Below are 10,439 nucleotides of genomic sequence, written 5' to 3' on the forward strand. Positions count from 1 at the left end.
GGGAGTTAGTGGGGATGAGGAATAAGGTAGAGAAGGTTAAAAAATAATTTTGAAAAATATTTTTCCTTTTCTAGATAGAAAAAATATTTTTCTCGAAAATGATTTCATGAGGAAAATATTTTCCGAAACATATAAATCAACAAAATATGAGAAAATTGAAAAATCCTTCGCACCCGACACACCCAAAGACAAATATTACCGACTATTAGATGGGGCTGCTGCTCGTGTTTTAGAATGGCGTTTTGGACGATTTTTTTTTTTTTTTTTTTTTTGGTAAGTTATGGAAAAAGATTCTCTAACGTAAACATGTTTGGATGATTGTTGGTGTTAAGAAATTTTGTTTCGTTCACGACAAAGTTTTTCTAAACCTAACTCAAGGTTATAAAAGAAAGAAAGAAATGAGCACCACGCAAATTATTTGGGAAGATTTGCGATGTCTAAACGGCCCTCATTTCATGTTTCAGTCAATTATTTCCATATTTAATGTGAAAAGAAAAGGATGTGTTAACTTTTTTCCAAAGTAGTGTTTAGATAAAATTAAAATTGGGAAAACAAAATTTTAAATGGCTAATTCTTCTGTCTAGCCTTGTTCCGGAAGTTTGCTCGTATCACATATCTCCTGCCTATCTATGGTCTTTCACATTTTCTTCCTACTACTCTGTAGTGTTTGTTTATAGAATTCCAGGGCGTCATGTCATTCATAAATGAATTACGATCAACAATATAGAATGAAAATTTGTAGAGCTTAAAATTTTGGAAAGAGAACATGTTTTATAGTTTTCATTGAGTCACCTGCTTGACTCATACCAACGAATATTATTTCATCAGGAACATTAATTTGAATCAAATTTTATCTATATTTATTTTTCGTGATTCAGAATTATATTTAAGGTGTTTCTAAATTATGAATTAGCCACACGATCGAAGAGAAAGATTATTTATGTGAGTTCCTCAAATCAATTACCAAACCTATCAAGATGGACATTCTAAAGATTCATTTCTCGACAATTGTGGAACTTGCGATTCCCTGTTGGAGTTTTTTTCTTTCAAATGATATATCTTAAATTCTTAAATTCTACTCTTAAACAACTTATCCATATAACATGCACACAACCCATTTAGGTAAACGTCACATTTCTTTATCATTTGCCCACAAAGAAGAAACATCTGCAGGAGCACGAGATACATGGTAAACTATTTCGTTATAGGTTATGTGACTTCTCGCGATATTTTATCCTTATTTTTTGAAAGAAAATTATTATATCACAGTGTAATACTAGTATAATAGAGAGTGTTAGATTTTGATACAGTATATATTTTTGTATGCAAATCGCCTCATATTTTACTCTTCTTTTGTTGGTTTTTATGTGTATTGCAATGAGTTGAGCTTATTTGGGGTATTTTATATATATATATGGCAATTAATTGAGGGTGCAGTGTGTTGGATTATATATCACAGCGGAAGCAATCACAGTATCATATTCACGTGTGAATTAAACAATTAGCACATACGGAGATTATTTGAGTTACCTCTTGAAGCGTGAACAAAGCAAATCAATATCCGTCTCCAGTTCCAGAGTTGCAAGACCTCAGCAAACTTCCACAGTTTTCTACCGTGTTACCCAAATAATATCCGAAAAGAGAGAACTTCGGGTGGGCGAAATTCAAGGAAGAAAAACGTGTTGTTTTCCAGTGTTGTTTTTCTAGGTTAAAACACTTTTTCAAAACCTGTTAGGTTTTCTTCTTCCACTAAGGAAATGTTTCCTTTATTTCCCATTATTTAAGCACAGTAGGGACCACGAAATTTAATTAACAAGGCTTTCTATTTGGAATTAATTTCGAAATTTGAAATTAATTTCTTCCATAATAAATTACGAATTATTCCACTAAAACTTCGTAATTGCACTCCTTAGTTCAATTTTGAAATTCTTCCATAAAACCTTATTTAACCCCCCATGTTAAGATTCAGATACTAACCAATCAAATTAAATTACTAACAATTTAATTTATTGGTTACTTCCTTTAGACTTTCACTTAACTTATTTTATGTGTCGGATACAAAATCCACCGACCGGGTTTACACATGAAAACTTATAAGCTTTCATAAAGGAGTATCATCAATCTCAAAAACGAGACATGGATTCTATCAACTAATTATTACTTCGCCAATGTATATCATTATTGTCCAATTTACCAGGCTTATTGACCCACGAAAGAATCTCGCCTTTTAATAAATCAAAATAGTAAATGATATACACAACTAATAATAATTATATCAAGATTAAGAGTATAAGTACATTGAATGGACTAGAGAAATTATTTTTTTAAGTCAATATAAAATACCTATCTCTACTTGATCCGTTCAATACACACAAAATGTACTAGCACAAGAAGTTGGAATTAAACCATTTCCATAATCAAGATAAATTATATTTAATCTTGTGCTACAACCATTCTGATGGTTTGTCCAATTCCATCATTATATTGTGAACATAAACTTTATGACTTATAAGAACCAATAATTTAATCTTCCGTGTATAAGCTAAACTCTATACACTAAATCATCTACTATATAAGCAACGGACACACAAACAAATACATGATCTATTTAAAATAAAAACTTTATTGAATTGAATAAATAAATAAATAATTATTCCATAAAGAATACTATAACAATACGCATGGTTTATAGTATATCCTAACAATCTCCCACTTAGACTCATAACCATGCGTCTACAATTCTGACACCCATTCCGTCTACATGCCTATCAAAAGTCTTCTGTGGCAAGCTCTTAGTAAACGGGTCCGCCAAGTTGTTCTCCGACGCAATCTTGGTGACTACTACATCCCCTCTTTGCACTATCTCACGAATTAAATGATATTTACGCTCAATGTGATTTGCTCTTTTATGGCTTTGTGGCTCCTTTGAATTTGCAACCGCACCACTATTATCACAATAAATTGTTGTTGGTGCTTCAATAAAGGGAACCACATTCAACTCTCTTAGGAAGTTCTCGAGCCAAACCACCTTTTTCGCCGCCTCAGAGGCAGCCACATATTCGGCTTCCATGGTGGAATCAGCAACACAAGTTTGCTTGATGCTCCTCCAACTTATGACTCCACCTCCCAGAGTAAACACATTTCCTGAGGTAGACTTTCTAGAATCTCTATCTGACTGGAAATTCAAATCAGTGTACCCTATAGGCACAAGTTCATCCGAATGGTAGACTAGCATGTAATCCCCAGTCCTTTTCAGATACTTGATTATATTCTTAACCGCTGTCGAATGCTCTCTCCCAGGATTAGACTAAAATCTTCTAACAACACCAACAACAAAGCAGATATCAGGTCTAGTACATAACATAGCATACATCAGACTCCCCACAGCAGATGCATAGGGGACCGCCTTCATCTTTTCTATTTCTTCATCAGTTTTAGGAGACTGATCTTTAGATAGAGAAATTCCATGCCTGAAAGAGAGAAATCCTTTCTTGGAATCATGCATGCTAAACCTGGAGAGTATTGTATCAATATAAAGAGCCTATGATAAGCCTAATATCCTTTTCTTGTGATCTCGCAAGAGCTTGATCCCAAGGATATGAGCCGCTTCTCCCAAATCTTTCATATCGAAGTGCGTGGACAACCACTGTTTAACTGAATCCAACATGCCCACATTATTTCCTATGAGCAATATGTCATCTACATACAAGATTAAAAATGCCACTTTGTCCCCATCTCATTTTTTGTATACACAAGACTCGTTAAGACACTGATCAAAACAAAAAGTTTTAATCGCCTTGTCAAAACAAGTGTTCCATGCCCTAGATGCCTGTTTTAGTCCATAAATGGACCTTTTAAGCTTACACAACATGTGTTTCTTGCCACTTTCCACGAAACCGTCTGGTTGCATCATATAGATGCACTCATCAAGACTTCCATTAAGGAAAGCTGTCTTGACATCCATTTTCCAAATCTCATAATCATGATGAGCAACAATGGATAAGAGAATCCTTATATACTTAAGCATGGCTACCGGCAAGAAGGTTTCCTCGTAATCGATCCCTTCTTTACGAGTAAACCCTTTCGCTACAAGCCTTGCTTTAAAAGTTTCGCACTTTTCCATCTACGCCTCTCTTTTTCTTATAGATCCACTTGCATCCAATGGGTTTAACCCCATCAGCTGGTTCTACAAGATCCCAAACTTGGTTAGAGTACATAGACTCCATCTCTGTTTTCATAGCAGCAACCCACTTATCGGCATCTTTATCATGTAGTGCTTGGTCATAATTGACAGGTTCAGAAGTAGGCTCCTTAGGGATCCTATCATATGATTCTCCTAAGAGCGTATAACGAACTGGGTGTCTTATTTCTCTCCCACTAAGACTACGCAATACATCAGTTGCAACTACACCATTTTGATTTTGTGGTTGAACCACATCATCATCAGGAACTGAGTCTCCATGCTACCACAGGGATATCAATGACTTCTTTCTGTTGTGTTGTCTGCTCAATATAACTCCCACTACTTTGTGGTAGTATGACTTCGGGCACTTGTTCTTGCGGGACATTAAGTCTATTGACATTTCTCCCACTACTAAAATGCAATGGTATGTCAAAATCGACTTCTGGGGTTTGCGTCTGGTCATTTTGTTTTTCAGATGACTGAGTTTCCATTCCTTTGCTAAGTTCCTGTAAAACGAGTTTACTTCTAGGAACATGGTTCATCAAATAGTCCTCTTCAAGAAACTTGGCATTGTGCTAACAATTACCTTCTTCTTATTAGGAAAATAGAATAAACCACCTTTCGTCCCTTTTGGATAACCTACAAACACACATACATCCGTTCTTGCCTCCAATTTATCTGTTTTCCCTTTCAGTACATGTGCCGGACAACCCCAAACTCGAATATGCCGCAGACTAGGTTTGCGCCCAGTCCACAATTCTGTAGGGGTCAAAGGTACTCACTTTGAAGGAACTAAGTTCAAAACGTAATTCGCTGTTTCTAAGGCATGTCCCCAAAAGGACGAAGGCAAATCGGAATAACTCATCATTGATCTAACCATTTCCATAAGAGTCCTATTTCTTCTTTCAGCTACACCATTTTGTTGTGGAGTTCCAAGTGCAGATAATTGAGATGTAATTCCACATTCTGATAAATAATGTCACGACCCGGATTTTTCGTGATGGCACCTACTATTAGGAGCTAGGCAAGCCAATTATTTATTATCTCTTTTAGTAAATCTCGACATTATTAAAACAACGAAACATTCAATAGAAAAGCGGAAGTCCTAACTATAAATAACTGAAAGCAATGCGGAAGTTCAATACAACTCTACCCAAGAACTGGAGTCACAAACTCACGAACGTCTAGAGAATGCTAAATACAATGTCTGAATAAAAAACATAGTTTTGTTTGTTCCGGTACAAAGGATAACAAACTAAAGTAAAGATAGAAGAAACTCCGGGCCTGCGGACGTCAGCAAGGCTACCTCGGTGTCTCTGGGCTGAAGTCAGCTCCCAAATCTACTATTGCTGTCCAAAAGCTGCTCTGGCACCGTGATCAGTGGAAAAAAATGCACAGAGTGTAGCATCAGCACAACCGACCCTATGTGCTGGTAAGTGCCTGGCCTAACCCCGGCGAAGTAGTGACGAGGCTAGACCGGACTACCAAACAAACCTGTGCAGTTCAATATATATGTATGCAAAATAAAGGTATATGGAAATTAACCAGTCAAGGGGGAGGGGGAGCATGCTGTAGGGGCTGTAACAGTTCAGGTATAAATCAATAATTAAGGAATGAAACAGTACAACTATAATAGCAACGAGAGTAGGAAATCAACAGTTGCACGGCACCATCCTTCGTGCTTTTACTCTCATTCTCACCCAAACAATCATATAAAGTGCACGGCATCACCCTTCGTGCTTTACCTCACAAAATGATGGCACGGAATGATCCTTCGAGCATAAACACTCATATCATGGCACAGAATGTTCCTTCGTGCATTAGTATTCATATCACAATCGTGCACGACATCACCCTTTGTGCTTTATCACTCGCCCTCACCCAAACAACAATCACAAACAATGGGGCGAGGGAATAGACAAACAAAATAGGAAACCCGGCAAGGGAACAATAACAACAATTTCAATATCCCGGCAAGGGAGAAAAGTCTACCACACAGCAAAACATCCCGGCAAGGGGATAACCAATAACTCATTAGCTTTCTTTCATTTCTTACTTCACATCTCACTTTATCACTTGAGCCAATGCTCCCAAGAATTTTATAATCTCAGATACCTTTTCAATTCGTATCACAACCAAGCCAAAACACCACGAAAATCAAATGATTATAATGTTTTTCACATGTTCTTTACAATATATAGAAATCCTCAATTAACATGGAATTCACAACAAAGTCATGATAATCACAACATAAAGACTCACGGTCATGCTAGACACCAATGTATAGATACTCGTCACCATGCCTATACATCGTACTCGATCAATTAGCAAATAGCAAACAAGACTCAGCTCCTATTCCCTCAAGCTAGGGTTAAACCAAACACTTACCTCAACTTTCACAGCTAAATCAATCCACAATGACCGCCTTCCCTCTCGAATTCGGCTCCAACTCAATCAAATCTATGAAATAACGACTTTACAACATTAATAGCTAAACAAATCAAACCCAATGCCTAAATATAGTTTTCAAAGCTTTCTTCCCAAAATTCCAAAAAAATCGACCCCGGGCCCGCTTGGTCAAAACCCGAGGTTCGAACCAATTTCATATCACCCATTCCCCCACAAGCCCGAATATACAATTTGTTTTCAAATTCGACCCCAAAACGAGGTCTAAATCAAGAAAAATTGAAAAGCCTTAACTCTACCCACTTTCCCCCAATTTCAACCCTAGATTACATGATTTAAGCCTTGGAGTTTGATTAATAATGATGGAAAATGAAGAAAACAAGTTGGAATTTACTAACCCAAGTGGTCTTGAAGAAAGGAGGCTTCAATGGACGTCTAAGTGCTTGGAGAAGAAAGGAGTTCGTATATTTTTTTGAAGGAATCCCGTAGCTACTGTTTCTGAAAATTAACATTTAACTGGGCAAAATTTGCCCTTCGCGTTCGCGACAGGAGGGTCGCGTTCGCGAAGGGTATCACTGGAAAGGCCATCGCGTTCGCGAGCTAAGGGGGTGCGAATGCAAAGAGTAAAAGCTGGGGATTCAGAATTTGTTCTATGCGAACGCGTGGGAGCTAATGCAAACGCGATGAAGGAATTTGTAAGGCTACGCGTTCGCGAGGGGCTGTAGGCGAACGCGGAGAGGAAAAATTTGGCCAAACCCCTTGGGTCAAATAACCCTATGCATTCGCGATGGGGGTAATGCGAACGCGATGAAGAACCAACTCAAGGCATCGCGAACGCGGAAGAGGCGTCGCGAACGCGAAGAAGGAATTGTCTGCAATAGCTGAAACCCATTTTCTGCAACTTTTCTAAGTTCAAAACCACCCCGAACACCTCCGGAAACACTCCCGAGCCCTCGGGGCTCCTAACCAAATATACACACAACCTCAAAAATATCCTACGGACTTATCCGTGGGTTCAAATCGCCAAAATAACATCAAACTTAATGAATTAAACCTCAAAATCATCACTTTTTCATCAACTGCATAAACTTTCATTTTTAGAGATTTCGGTCCGAACCACGTCAAATGACGTCCGATTTCAACCAAATTTCACAGAAAGCGCTTAAATCACATATAAGACATGTATCGGGCGCCGGAACCAAAATACGGGCCCGATACCAACACGTTATAATCCATTTTCGTTTCAAATTTCCATATTAATTTAAGAAAAATAATTTCACAGAAAAATTTATTTCTCGGGCTCCAGACCTCGAAATTCGACTCCGGACATTTATTTATCATGAGTAATAACACATTTATCAATATCATGAAAATTAATGTCATAACCATTTCTCATAGCTCTAGAAACCAAAATTGTATTCCTTCTAACGGAAGGTACATAAATGTGTCTTTTAAAGCTAAAACTCTACCACTACCAAACGAAATACTAATGTTTTCTATTGCTAAAGCTGGGGCTACCAAACCATCTGCTTGATAAACTGTTACAACCCATATTCACATACGTTTATTCATGCCATAAGGTCGTCAACGTAAATCCATTAAGAGATTATCTTTAAGATGATAAGAGGTTAATCCTATTGGTCTTAAATAATACAAATGTGTATAAGGGTGGTTAACAAGTATTAGAAGTTAAACGAATTGAGGATGTTGTCAGCCGTATTTTTGGGTAAAACTAGGGGTGCTTAATACTCTCAAGAGGTCGTATTTTAAGGTATATGAATCATAAAATATCCGTATCATAGTCTTGAAGTCAAATGAGTTATGAAACAAAAGTCGACAAGAGTTGTTGCAACTTAGGTTCATAGTTTTACTTAAACTTTAGGTCAAATGTTATTAAGCTTTTATCCCAATATACTTGGAACTACGGAGTGATCTACCCATCAAATTGAAGATCTATGAGTCTAGTTTCCAACGCATTAAACCGTTTATCAATACAATATTTTAGTAGAGAGATATAGACATTTTTGCGAGACTGCACAAGCTGCTAGGTGACAATTAGGCGGGTCACCTACTTGGTTAAATGATAGCCCAAAAAGAGGCAATTTCGGGTCAGACAATATGATGATGATGATTAGGCCGGGTACGATTCTACCGAGCCTTATGATGGCTGGGACGTTTTTACCGAGCCTATTACGGCCGGGTACGATATGATGATGATGATGCCCACAGAGGCGTATGTTTTAAAAGTTTATGTATATATACATATGTATCACGCATTTCGTGTCAGTAGCCCTCAAAGGTACCCAGATGTTACAGGTTGTTTATTCTCTATCCCTGCTTACATTACTGTTCGTACTTATGGTTCCCTGCCTTACATACTCAGTACTTTATTCATACTGACGTCCTTTTATTTGTGGACGCTGCATGTCGTGCTGCAGGTCTTGATAGACAGGCAGGCGCAACTTCCCCACCATAGTAGGCTATCCAGTTCAGCGGTGATTGGCGAGATCCCTTCTTCGGACTTGCCGTGGTCTTGGTATGCATTTTTGTTATAGACATTATGGGTATGTAGGGGCCCTGTTCCGGCTGTGTTGCAACACTTATGTTCCTTTAGAGGCTCATAGACTGGTGTCGACTCATGTATAGTTTGGTAGGCCTTGTCGGCTAGTTTTTGTTGTATAGTCTCTCATGGTAGCGTGGTAGCTCGTACCTTATATATAGTTTCTTGATTGTCTAGTCATCCCATGTTATGTATGTTCATGCCATCATATTTTATTGTTGGTTGTCCACGACCCATGTCTACCATTTATATTGATCTCGTCAGCCCTAAAGGATAATAAAGAAGGTTAGATAAAATGTATGTTGGTGCTCGGTAAGTATGGCCGGGTGCTAGTCATGGCCCTCCAGTTTGGGTCGTGACAAACTTGGTATTAGAGTAAGTCTGTCTTAGGGATTGTCTATGAGCCGTTTCTAGTAGAGTCTTGATTATGGATGTGTAGCGGGCCACATTTATAATCCGGAGGCTACATGACATCTAGGGTTGTTACCTTTTTCCTGAATCTAGATCGTGCGTAGAGTTGAGTCGTAAGTGTTCATCTTTAATATTCACCTTGTTTTCTTTCAGCGATGCCTTCGACTAGGAAGCAAGCAATTAGTAGACGACTTGATACAGCCGCGGGAGAGGGTACCAGTCAGGTGCCCCAAGCCAGAGCGGGCCAAAGTGAGGCTCAGAGTGAGATGCCATCTCATACCTCATCTACTCCGTCTCCTCCAGAGGATATTAGGAGGAACCCAACTCCTCCAGTTCCTCCGTCTGGCACTAGAGACCAGGATATGCGGAGTGCTTTGCAGTTATTGACTAGCTTGGTAGCTGCTCAGGCTCAGAGGGAGAATACAGGTGCTGCTGATAAACTAGTTAGTACGAGAGTTCGTGATTTTATTAATTTTGACCCTCCAGTGTTTACCGGATCAGACCCCAAGGAGGACCCGCAGACTTTTATTGATCAGGTTCATCGTACACTGCGGGTTATGCATACTAGTGATACAGAGGCAGTAGAGTTGGCTTCTTATCGGCTACGGGATTTAGCGGTTCTCTGGTATGATAGTTGGGAGAGATCCAGGGGTCCGAACGCTCCTCCAACTGTGTGGAAGGAATTTTCTGAGGCCTTTCTTCGTCACTACTTGCTAGTTGAGATACGACGAGCTAGAGCTGATAAGTTCTTGAACCTTAGACAAGGTAATATGAGTGTGCGAGAGTATAGTATGCAGTTTGATTCTTTAGCAAGGTATGCTCCCCATATGGTAGCAGAGATGAGTGATAGGGTGCATATGTTCGTAAACGGGTTGGGAC

The sequence above is a fragment of the Nicotiana attenuata genome, unplaced genomic scaffold (genome assembly GCF_001879085.1).
Source record: "Nicotiana attenuata strain UT unplaced genomic scaffold, NIATTr2, whole genome shotgun sequence".
Taxonomy (NCBI): Eukaryota; Viridiplantae; Streptophyta; class Magnoliopsida; order Solanales; family Solanaceae; genus Nicotiana; species Nicotiana attenuata.